At 42.1% G+C, this 13,147-nt stretch overlaps 1 pseudogene; it reads right to left on the bottom strand.

The window, feature by feature from the left end:
* The window catches only part of LOC138834516 (chromodomain Y-like protein), a 97,250-nt pseudogene extending 86,886 nt beyond the window's left edge, over window positions 1-10,364 (bottom strand).
* Between the last annotated feature and the right edge of the window lie 2,783 nt (window positions 10,365-13,147).

Here is a 13,147-nt window from a genome sequence, read left to right as displayed (position 1 = left end):
GACTGGCCACTTCCTTAGAGTATCATCCTATAGTGACAAGAAGAGGAAAATAACCCCAAATGGGACTGCACTGGTCATCTACTTGATGTCAAAGTATTGGGGCTGAACAGTACTGAGTGTTAACCTGGACTGCTGGTCAGAGAGCTGGAAAAGTAGGGAGTAGGATGTGAATTGAATGATAAATAGAGGGATGGGTTGATGGAAAGAATTGTCAACTGCAACATCACATTCAGATCTACCAGAGATCTCTCATAAAGGGCCAGTACAGTCAACCATATGAACCCATTAGCACTGGTCATTCTTGTTTGCTAGCAATCACTTTCTGACTTATCAGACATATACACACACCAAATGGCCATGGTTTGGTGGACACAGAGGGCTAGAATATAAATGTCAGTAAATGCCTGGCATGTTAGCAGAGAGTATCAAAGTTTAGCCACCCTGCATTGTTCATTCCCAAGATTCTCAGCCTGTTAGGTCCTTGTGGCAAACTCAGTGCTCCAATGGGAAGAGATGCTGCCTCCAGGCCTCCCTTTCTTATCCTCCAGGTCTCAGAAGTCCCCAAAAGGCTGGTCTGGAGGTGTGGGGGAATAATGCAGGCAAAGCCCAAGTGTTGGAGACTCCAATTCATAGCAATGATAGGGTGCTGCAGAGCTCTGGATTGTGTTGTGCCTCCAAGGGAAGGAGGCACTGTTGGCACATGAGTGCATCAGGGCTTCCTGATCCTCCCTGCCCAACAGCAGCTGTTCTGGATTGAGCAGCACACTGGGATGGGGTATGAGGCACCCTGGGGACAAGTACCCACCAGTAGAGGGATGGATAGGGCAGGTAAATCTACAGAGAACAGTGCCAGTACTGGGCAGCTGTGCTCTTTTATCAACTTCTCCACATTTCAGTTTTCAAAAACAACTTAGACTTTAGAGTAAGTTTCAACCTATGGAAAATTTACACAAGTGTGTTTCCCTCACTGCCCTAGCTCTCCCTTGATTCACATGTCATAAAACATGTTAATCAAAGTCAGAACATTTCCACTGAAGCCATATTAGTCATTAAACACAAACCCCGTACCAACCTCAACATTGCCTCCTTCTGCCCTTCTCTCACTCAGGAGTCCATCTGGTCCTGCAGATCGTTGCTCTCCTCCCCTTTGAGGGGCCAAAGTTCCAACTAAACCTCCATCCTTGGCCATCGTGAGGGGTTCTGCTCAGCATTTGCTGTCTTGGTAGGCATAGATTGAGGGATGTCGATGGACTGTTCCTCTTTGGCAGGAGCCTACAGAGCAACAGATGCTGCAGCAATCTCAGTGAATCACACTGGGGCACCGAGGTCACCATGCTTAACCTTGTTCATGGTACTCGTGTTAGAACTCAGAGTATTGTACTTGCTAGGTAGGTGAGCTATATGCCTATTTTGTGCTGGTCATTTTTTAGTTATGGTCTTGCTTCCTATCCAGGTACATGCCTGGGCCTGGACTCACCTATTTTAAGCTTCCTGTTGTAGTGAAGTTGATATTAATTGATAGCTTAAGAGGAGATGTCACCCAGTTTTTGGCTTGGGCTGGCCCTGAATAATGATCATCCAAATCTCAGCATCTTAAATAGTTAGGATTACACATGTGACTCCCAGCTCCAATGTGCCTTCCTTCTCAACCCTACCAACTCAGCAGTGACTGACAGCTTCCTCTCCTCAGTTACTCTTACCCTCTGGAATTTCAGAGAGGAGACACACATTTTCTTCTTCATTGTACTCTAATTGCTCCCAAGATTGCCTGAAATTGTACTATCTCCCCTCATTGTAGGCTCCCCAAGGAAGTAATACCCTTGGATACTGGATATTTCTACATGAGGAAGTAAACTTAGCTGTGAACCCCAAAGGGAGATCCTGTTACTTCAGCTGTGGGCTGTCAGTTCCTTCCGCAACTCCCTCAGCTACAGTCATTTTCCATGACACAATGGTCTTCCTGAACTCCCCACACTGATGGGTACAAAGACAGCATCATGCCAATTGGCCAGGTCAAACTATGGGACACTCAGTGGTGGAGCTGGAGGAGTTGCACTTGTCCCCTATCCAATCTGACATCCAGTCCCTCTCTTCAACAGAATTCAATCTTTGTGGATTCTCCTCTCTGCCAACACTCTCAGTCTGTCTCTAGAACTAAGGAACAAGGTATATGTAATTGAGAAAACACAAACACAATCTCTCATCATGAATGGACCAATTTAAATAGTGAAAAAGTGAGCCACAAAATTATACTGAACCCCTCTCCCTGCTTCTTTTATTTGTGCAAGTTTGCTCCCTAATTGCTTTTGTGTGTTTGTTGGGGAAGGTGTGTGGGTACGGGTGCAGGGGATATTGTGTATAATAGGACTTGAACTCAGGGCCTTTGGCTCTTAACCTAGCTCTTTTTTGTTCAAAGCTGGCACTCTACCATTCCAGCCACTGATCCCTAGTGGCTTTTTCCAGGCTAATTGCAATAAGAATCTCTTGGGTTTCTCTGCCTACAATGGCTTCAAACTGCAATTCTGGTATCAGCCTCCCAAAAGGCTAGTGTGTGAGCCACTAGTGCATGGCCTCCCACTGCTACATTAAAAGGGCAGATTTTAAAGTGAAGTAAAAGAAAATTCTTGATTGAAAACTGGGTATCAGTGTGATTTAGGTAAATCTGGAGGCTCCTCATGGGAGGAAAGGCCTTCTCCTGGGAAGTATTACAGCACTACATGAACCAAGTGGGTTTGATGAAATGTCCCCAGAGAACACACAAGATACCCTGAGTGAAACAACACCCAAAGCACAGGTTCTTAGGACATTGTCTAAAATAAGTTTTTAACCAAGGTGCTCACAGATGTGCCTCCCATATCCATGGGAAAGATATCAGTAGAGCAGCCATCTGGATTCTGTCCTATGGGGGTACAAGGTGTTTGGAACCAAGCCTTTTCCTTAGTCCAAACCACATCACAAAGAGGCCATGTGGATGCTCCTAGTCCAATGGCTGGGCCTTTTACTGCTACAAAATTAGGCTTCTTAAACTGGATGAAAGTATTTACTAAGTTTCTAAAGTTAAAAAAGTACACAGGGAAAAGTAAAAACATTGCATATGTGAGCAGATGACAAAAATCTATTCTAGATTGGAAGTTGCCAAGCAGAAACTATGCAAATCATAAAAATTAAGATTTCTTAAAAAGCCTCCTCCCAGAAAAGGTAGACTGTGGATCTACCTGCTGCAGGTTGTAAAGGCTTACCTACAGCCTGGATATTACACAGGTGTCGCTGCTACCACCAGTTGTAGGTGACATAGCCAGAAGGGCTTTCATATTTACAGTGGTTCTTGGCCACTCTGACTATTGCATATAGCATTTCCAACTTTCTCTCATTGAAGACCCAAGGATCATACTGACTTTAGGGAGTTCTTGTATCCAAGAAAAGGGAAAATTCAGAGTGAACTTGGCACTAAGATTGTCTGGTACTGACTGAAGGGTTATTGACTAAGGGATATAACCTGCCCCTGCAAGAAGACTTTACACATTGAATTGGAAACACGTATTTTCTTAGGTCTTATAAACTGGACTAAATTAACTTATGGACATGGAGATAAGCTAATTTAAGACATAAGGTTGGAAATAAAGATCAGCAAGCATCTCAATGCCTGTATCCCATTATGTGTTGTTGGATGCTATTGCCACAGGAAATTGGAGAGCAAAGCAGACATGGGAGAGGGAGGCCTTTGCAGGGGACAAGAACTTGCCATAAAACACAACCAATGCTGTGCTGGAGTTTGTTTTATAGGCTTTGTAGTTCCAGGGAGGTTGATGCTATACTATATAGGGAATCTGCTTCTTCCTCCCCACCATACAGCTGATTCTGTTTTCAGAGGTAGTCTCTTGTTCTGATTTCACAGAGTAGATCAAAGCATAAACTTATACCTACATACATATAAAGTGATTTTGTATAGGTAGTTTGAGCCTGACCATTGAAGAATAACTAAAACTTTTCATATACAGAGTTCTAAGCCAGAGCTTGACTGACAACAGCTATTGAGGCACTTCCTACTAGTTCCTCATCCTCTGAATACTATCAAGATGGAATATAGTGCTGCATCTCCCCTCCCCCTCCCTCCCCCCCCCCCCCCCGTGCAAGTCCTGCAGTTGAATTCAGGGTCTTCTGCTTAGTTGGCTGGCACTTGAATACTTGAATCACACTTTCAGTACTGTTTGTACTAATCATTGGAGGCTCAATTTTAACAGACTTTTCTAATTGATCTGGTCTTAACACAAATCCTCTGGATGTATCTCAGACTTTTGAGTAGCTAGAATTACAGATGTGAGTCACTGCTTCCAGCTAGATTATATTGTAAGGAGGGAGGTTGGGAGGTTTGTAAGGAACACAGGAGAACAGGGCTTGCAGATGCAGATTCCAGCAATTGGTGTGAGGTGTAGTCCATTAGGTGAGGCCAACCTCATCTCAGCCTTGCCAATTGCCCCCAAGGTAAGTAATGTTTTGCATTATGCAAGAATTGATCCTTTAAAAGAATAAGCCACACTAATATCTAAGGTTTCTAAATGAGATGGCCCAAGGCATTATTTGAAAGCTCACAATGGAGTTTAACGATAAAGCTGTGGTACATGAAAACATAAGAATAAAAAAAACTGTCCATGATTCCATGCTTCTCCCATGATATATTTGTACATACATAAAAAATTCTCATCTCAAGCCCAAAGAAACACAGGTCCCATGGTTTCCCTTATTTGCAATGACTAGTATATGTCTGAGACAAGCAGAAATGTTCAGAGGAGTTGATGTTAGGTGAAATGAATCCCAAGATAAGGACTCATATTTTTTCTTTCTTGCTATTGTTTTAAACATATTTATAAGATGATTGCTTTGTGTTTTTTTATGTCCCTCCTCCTCAGTATAATCCCTGTTTTCACTGTATTTGATGTTGCTATAATTTGTGGAGGGGAAGGGAAAAAAACAAATTGTTTAAACAGGGATACAGGTGAACCCATTGCAACAATGAGATGTACAAGATGTTATGTCAAAAAATGAATTTTACAACTCTGGCGTGGTATGGGGAGGGAGATGGGAAGGGATGGTAAGGGAAACAAAGGTGGAGGGAACAATGCTTGATAAGAAATGTACTCATTTGGGCTGGGAAGGTGGCTCAGTGGTACAGAGCTTGCCTTGCATGCATGAGGCCCTGGGTTTGATTCCTCAGCACCACAGAAGCAGAAATAAAAAGCTGGAAGTGGTGCTGTGGCTCAAGTGGTTGAGAGCTAGCCTTGAGGTGAAATGCTGAGGGACAGCGACCAGGCCCAGAGTTCAGGCCCACGACCGGACTCCCCACCCCCCAAAAAAGAAATGTACTCATTACCTTGCTCGTGTAATTGTAACCCCTCTGTACTACATTTTCAAGATTAAAAAAAATTCTGGTTTCAAAGTCTTTGAGGAAAATCAATACCAGGATTTCAATAGGATTGATACATTGTTTTATAACTGGAATTTCAATTTTTGCCTGGAATGATAATAATGTCAAATGAAATTATGTCTCTATTTCAGAGGTCCATGCTAAATTCATCAGCAGCCCTGCTCAGAGGAAGGGTGCAATGATGATGTGTAAACTCATTTGTAAACATGAGTTGAACAGAAACTCAGTTTGTTAAAACACAGCCACCCACCAAATCTTTGTAGAAATAACCTGTCAGGAGAGACCTCTCCAGTCCACAAAGCTGTACCATCATGTACTAGCAGTGTGGCTAGTGGTAGGAGATCATGATGGACCTAAAGAGGAAATGTGTACAGTTTTGTTAAGTATACATGCGGTTGTGTTTGCTAGCCATGGGGCTTGAACATAGGGCCTGTGCACTGTCTCTGAGCCTCTTTGTGCTCAAGGCTAGTGTTCTACCAACTAAATCCCAACACCACTTCCAGCTTTTTCTTAGTAGTTTATTGGAGATAAGAGTCTCATGGACTTTCTTGTCTCAGCTGGCTTCAAACTACAATCCTCAGATTTCAGCACCCTGAGTAGCTAGGATTACAGGCATGAACCAGCAGGCTCCTGGTTTTTATACTTATCTTTTAAAACTTAATATTAAAGCCCATAAACATTAATAGGTGTACAATGCAGCATACTCAATTTGTATTTGTTCCCACTGGATTATCTGTGAACTGAGTTAAAGGCTGTCTTAGATATGGAAGGAAAGGAAAGATTTTCCACAAAGTTAGTTTTTGAAGACATTATTATTCAATAGAATTCCTTCTGAGAAGACACTTGACAAGATCAGATGTTAGGTCACACCCTCATGGAAGGGTGTAGGAATTGTCTGGGGAAACCAGGCAACAAAATTTGAATTAGGAGGTAGTGTGCTTCCTTCCTCAGCTTACTCAACTTTATTATCTGAAGAAGAAAGGAATGAGTAGGAAGAGGTCAAGTTCTAGGGCCAGTTTATGGGTTTGTTTTGTTCTCTCTCCAAATCCTGTAATATAGGAGTGATGAGTAATAGCCTCTTCCTTTGGAAAGTCTGCACATTATCTCACTCTATCATGAGAGGAGACCTCACTTCTGTGGAGATAAGCTTGCTCTTGGGTCCTTCAGACACATAGTATGCAGACATCAAAAGTCCAATGCTATAAAGGGAACCCAAAATACTCAGTTTTATCAATGATGTAAGGGCCATTTCATGACAATGAATCTGCAAACTGGGTATCATCAATTCCAATAGTGGAAATAGCAGCCCTGGACAGTGGATGATGGGATGATGTAAGATGTTAATTGATCTCCATTCTGACTTCCCTTTCCTTCCATTCTGAATATTTGCCACAATGAAGATCTTTGCCTCAAAAAGTTTAAGGAATTTGAGTCATGATACCACAGAAACAAGCAAAAATACAATACATAGAAAGATTGTTTTGTGTAATGTCCCTCATAGGCATATAAAGTTAATTTAAATAAACTGAGTAAGAGAAAGGTTAAGTGAAACTGCTTTAAATAAGTAGTTTTTTCTGATTCTCCCATATTCCATTAAGCAAAATTATTGCTGATAAAAATACATTTACTCAAAGCAGCAGCAATGCAGGTTTAACAGAAGCACAATGTTTCAGTTTCCTATAATATCAACTGAGCCTTCTGTGGAATCCAGGAGAAGGACATGGCATTGGGAGGCTGGGAGAAGTAATAGGAGTGAGGATCTGATGAAAACAAGCATCTAAAATCACCTAAAAGTGCAAGAGATGAGGTTTCTACTTAAATATCTGTATCTATCTTTTCTCTTTCTCTAATCCCAGTACTACAAGCCTCAGCCACTGTCAAGGGCAGAGACTGGACACCTGAGGAGGGAGAAGACTGGAGAGCAGCAAGATTGGTAAGAAAAGCTCTAAGATGCATAAGAGAGGACTCAGGAGGTCTCACAGAAGATGTACAAAGTCACCACTGAAGACAATGGTATGTGTGTGTGTTTGTGTGTATGTGTGTGCATGTGTGTGTGTGTGTGTGTGTGTGTGTGTGTGTGTGTGTGTGTGTGTAAAAAGTGAGGCTTAAAGACATGCAACATATCCTGAACTATGATTTAACAATGAGCAGTGTCTACACTTTGATATGAGGTTCTGATAGTCTAGAGCAGAATTATGTCCACTGATGAAGGTTTATAATTTCAAGTCAAGTAAGAAGGCAATGCCTTCTAGCACCACATCTGAGAACTCAGAATAATAATGGGATTATAATATTTCAAACCATAGGTATGTTATTTTGGGGAATAACAGAGATGGGGGGGACTGAGATCCAAGGCTAGTCTAGGCAAAGTTTTAGCAAGCAGACCTTATCTCAACAAATTATTCTGGCTAGGTGGTTCATTCCTGAAATCCCAGCTCTGTGGGAGGTGTATGTGAGGGAAGAGCAAAGCCCAAAAATTACTTAAAATACTTAAAGCAAGAAGGGGGCAGGAGGTGTGGTAGAATGCATGCCTAGCATGTATGAGGCTTTGAGTCCAATCAAACCATAGTACTATTAAAACAACCCAACAGATGTAAGATGTGTTCATTAGCTGATTCAGCTTTTTTCCTCTCTACTAGAAATATTTAGAATTCGGGGAAGCATAGGAGAAGTGTACAGCACAAGTACCATGCAGCTGTACATTATCTATACAGCACTCTTATCCAACATGCCGAGCACTTGCTGGGTTTCAGTTGTTGGCCTCTGATAAGCAGTCATTAATGTGAGACTCATAGAAAGAGCAGATGAGTTAATTGAGTCAACTCACTTAAATGACTGACATTGAAGCCTATGCAGGGCTGTGATCTTCAGTTCTAGTACTTGGAAAACTAACCCCAACCCCGATGCAAACACATTGGCTCTGCAAACCTGATTGCATCTGCCATCTTGGTGCCTTTTCTCTTTCTATCATCTGTGAGATGGTCTATGAAGTAAATTAAGTCCAGGCCACAATAGAAGATGCTGCCGGGTGCACTGAGATAGACCTGCTGTCATTGGCAGTGGCTGTTTTCAGGGCACTCAGGACTTCTTTTATCACCGGGAAGTCACCATAAGTTCCAATGATAAGGACCACTTTGGGTACAGACTACTATAAGCATTTTAAAGACCCCTCTGTATGGTATTTTCACAATAATAATCATAATAATAAAAAGAAAGCCTTTGTTTCTCTGAAGGTTACAAGAAATGGGTATTTCTGCAGTTTGAACAGCAGGTGGCACTTTTAACTACTTTACAAGTGAGTCCAGTCTGTTGTTTTTGTTATTGTTGTTGCTGATTTAGCTTAGGATAGAAACCTAAGTGATATGGTGAGAGGGCAAAAAATCATTTAAAATGATCTTGGAAACATTAAAAAACCTCACCAGTGAAGAGCTTGAAGTCTAAAAATGTACCAAAAATCAAGCCCTGAACTGCTTGTTCTGTATGAGTGTAGCTAGCACACAGACCTTCTGTAGGTAGCTTTCCTTGTCTGGAACAACCTACTCAAGCTGTGTACAAAGGAAAAGAAACAACACTAGAACTTAAAATTTGGAAATGCCCAGTGCAAGTTGAGATGTATGCATTTCCAGAGCCTTCCTAGCACTAGGGGCTTTTGAACAACAATCTCTTCAACAACAATCTCCTTGGCCTTTGCAAGCTGCCTTTTCAGGTATTAGTCAATATGCATGCATAGAAAGCCCCCTTGCTGTGTGCTCTGCCACAACACTAAGACCATCAGTGTTGTAGGATGATAGGGAAACTTCTCCCAGGACAGAATGCAGCCATTGTTATGTTTAGCAAATAATTAACCTGTCAAACTGGGCACCAGTGGCCCTTGACTGTAAACCTAGCTACTCAGGAGGCAGAGATCTGAGTATGCCAGTAAAAAACCAGCTTGGGCAGGAAAGGCCTTGAGACACTTATCTCCAAGAAACCACCAGAAAACTGGAAGTGGCACTGTGGCTCAAGTGATAGAAAGCTAGACTTGAGTTGAAGAACAGAGAGACAGCCCCTAGGCCTAGATTTCAAGTCCCATGACCAACAAAATAAAGAAAAAGAAAGAAAGAAAGAAAGAAAGAAAGAAAGAAAGAAAGAAAGAAAGAAAGAAAGAAAGAAAGAAAGAAAGAAAGAAAGAAAGAAAGAAAGAAAAGGAAGAAAGGAAGAAAGGAAGAAAGGAAGAAAGAAAGGAAGGAAGGAAGGCAGGAAGGAAGGCAGGAAGGAAGGAAGAAAGAAAGAAAGAAAGAAAGAAAGAAAGAAAGAAAGAAAGAAAGAAAGAAAGAAAGAAAGAAAGAAAGAAAGAAAGAAAGAAAGAAAGAAAGAAAGAAAGCAAGAAAGAAAGAACCTGTCATGATGAGAGATATGGCAAAGCTCAAGCCTTTGCAGATAAAGACATACTAACCTGGGAGATGGCTCAAAAACAGAGGCACTGTTACCTTCTCCTGGTAAGAACCAAAGCTCCCACTGGAGCCCATACCATTAGAATAGAGCAGATCCCCAGCACATGCCTACAGCCCCAAGTCAGTGTGGCCAGAGTGATTAGCAGCCAAGCTTCCAAGTCCCCTTTGATTCCTGCCTCCTGGGCACATTGTGGGCCAGCTCAGAAGGAGGTTTCAGAAGAGCATAAAGAGCCATGAAGCAAAGCAGTCGTGTAGAAATGCAAAGCACATGACTCTCACCTCTGGGATTCCAGAGTTATTCTCAGATTATTTTGTGGATAAGAAGATGTGAGTGAATCATCTTGCTTCCTGAAAAATATCTCTGTATAGGTAGGTACTCTTTGCCTCACACTGAAAGGCAACCACTTGTCCAAAGGCTGGTCTCATCTGTGGCCAATAAATTTCCTTTTCCCGGCCATCACCCCTTTAACAGACATTTGTATGTTGGCTGATAGCACATCCATGAATGGAGATGTACCTGCAAAGGGTTTGAAACCATAGTGGTCCATGATGTCCTATCACCATTTCTCTCCCACTGTCATCTCAGAATTAGACCAGAAGCTGGTTGCAATCACCGCACATATCAACACAAGACTGTCAATACCAGAACCTTGTCAAAGTCTACTTCAAAGATACCTTTCAGTTTCAATCTATGTCTGACAGAGTATCTACCCCATACTTTTTTGGTCTAGGATATGTGCACCTATAAACTGGGAGACTTTTAGAGAATAAGATTAGAGAGAACGGGTCTCCTGGACAGGATCTGCTATAGGTACGACAAGTTGGAAGGAAAAGGGAAACAGCATAAGGAAATATCATTAACATGGCCAAAGTGGTCAAAAGACATCTCTCCAATGCAAGAATGTCTTTCTGACAAACCTGTTCTTGTTGGGCCATGGCCTGGTATGGTAGTGCCACTTTACACTCTGGTCCCATTAAAGTAACATACATGTCATGGCTTCTTCCTTCCATGGCCTAGGCTGACTACCAGAGGTTCATTCCCTGTTTCTACCTCTGCTTTCTAAAAGGTACACATATCAAGGGGCTCTCTTCTTTCCCCCTACAAATATTCTACCAATGTCCCCTCATTTCACAATTCCTCATTGCCAATCTGGGTGCTGCTTTTCTATGAGTTCTAATGTATCCTCTCCTGAGCCTAACATTTGTTGCCTTTCCTCCTTTTGGTGCTGGGGACTGAACTGAGAGTCATGTGCATGCCAGGGATGTACTCTACCACTGAGCTGCATCTTCACCTCTGAATTTTGTTTATCATACTTGTCAAGAACTCTATTAAGTATTTGATACAATTACTAAGGTACATGAGAATAAGGGAGATGCTGCACTTAGCAATTGGACAAAAAATCACCTATCTATAGGAATCACCTCCACATTAGCTTGTGTGGCAATGAATGCAGAGCTCTGGCTAGGAGAAAACAAAAGTCATGCCTGAGAAATACATGTTGGTCTACTGGTTAAATTATCAACAGGAGTTTTCTAAGGAGTGAGGGATTAGTCATTAATTATGAACCAAGAACTACTTCTTAAAAAGTGTAAAGAAATAAGCCAAAGCCACCAGAAAAGACTCATGAAAAGACTCATAAATGAGTACTTAAGAGAAAACAAAAATGTTCTTAGTCAAACACTGGTAGAAAGGATGGGTGGTGCCTCCATCACAGCTTGGCCTCAATCCTTAACCCACTGAGGAATGAGAGTGCCTTGGCCAGGCCTGCCTTCAGTTCTGACCCAGCAGCCTTAGAAGATTTGAGGTCATCCAACCTGGTCAGTTCTAGGACTAGAGACCCAGGGGTGTCAACACTTCCTCCCTAGAACTCCCACAATGGAAGCTATTTGCACTTTGATCTCCCTGGGGCAAGGACACAAAACAACCTGCTTCAAGTCACAGATCACTATCTGGGACAGTTTACTTTCTAATGAGTGAGATCAGCTTGGCTTAAAGAGCTCTATCCCACCCCTCCCCACCCTACCCCAACCTCAGGCCTGGTAGAGGAAAACTTACGGAACTTACCATCTCCCAACTTTACTAGCAACAAGGGACTTGCACCTCACCCAGAAGTACCTTTTCCTTAGAGCTTTCTATAAGTTGCAGTATTCCCATAGCCCTGTTTCTGAAGAAAAAGGTACTCTTACAGGTTATTGGTGGCCATGGAGGAATGCTTGGCACAGACAACCTGCCTAGAGCCTCACTGAAAGAAGAGTGAAAGATTCTGGCAAAAAGAACCAGTGACTGATTTGGCCTCCAGTGAAAACAGAAGTGTTTACCCTCTTCCTGGCTATTGTAGAGTCTAAGCAATTGAGATTTCTGTTTCACTCATGTAAAGTAAACATACCCAACAGGCTAGATCCATCCATCCCTTATATCCTTACAACACCCTGTGGGCCTCAGACAGCTTTGACTGCTGGAAAAATGAACATGAGAATGGGTAATTGGGACAGGCCATGTTTCCCCTCCTCTCCTTGACTTGGAAGTACTGTGTCAAGCAGTTCTTTATACACTATGGGACTGGTCAGCTTCTCAGCCTCTCACTCCCTCAAACAGCTAGAGTCACTTCTGTACTTAAAGCTGACAGACAACTTGAGAAACTTCCCTGGCAACCAGGAACTTGCACTCATCCTGTGAGCACTGCTTCATTGCCAATTGAACTCTAAACACAGGGATCAATGTTCCTGATACTGTTTCTGGGGAATGTGACTGAAATCCCTCTGATGGGACATGAGACAAGAACCTGTGGTTGTCTGAAGGAGAAGTAGCATCTGGATCTAGTTTTCTTTTTCTTCAAACTGCTTTTTTGCTACTTGCATGCTTTCGAGATATTGAAAACTATAAAACTGGGCCAGGGGGAAAAACAACAACATTGGCACTTGTCATCCTCTTCTTCAAAATAGCAGAAAAACCATGAATTTAATACTCCTCTTCAGTACCAGTCCTATATTGCTAAGATTAAATCCTCCTGGCCAAATTTATATTTCAAATACACTGAAAGAATAAAAAGGATTCTAAAGAAGAAAAAGAGCTCAGGGTATAAAATGTATACTTCTTTATTTATACAAATAGGGTTTTAAAACAATCATTTAAAAGAAATCTGCATTTTTACATTCACCGTCAGTGAGTTCCTGACAGAGAAGGCTGAGCATGATGATACATAGCAAGGTCCCACTGCAGGACAACAGTAGCTCAGGAAAGCACCATTTATTTGAGAAGCAGTAGGCATGCTCTGGCATTCCTGTTGCACTG

This window comes from Dipodomys merriami, unplaced genomic scaffold (assembly GCF_024711535.1).
Source record: "Dipodomys merriami isolate MVZ:Mamm:240054 unplaced genomic scaffold, mDipMer1.0.p SCAF_218, whole genome shotgun sequence".
In the NCBI taxonomy this organism is placed as follows: Eukaryota; Metazoa; Chordata; class Mammalia; order Rodentia; family Heteromyidae; genus Dipodomys; species Dipodomys merriami.
The sequence above is the reverse complement of the archived record's forward strand: the minus strand, read 5'-3'. Positions and strand labels throughout refer to the sequence as shown.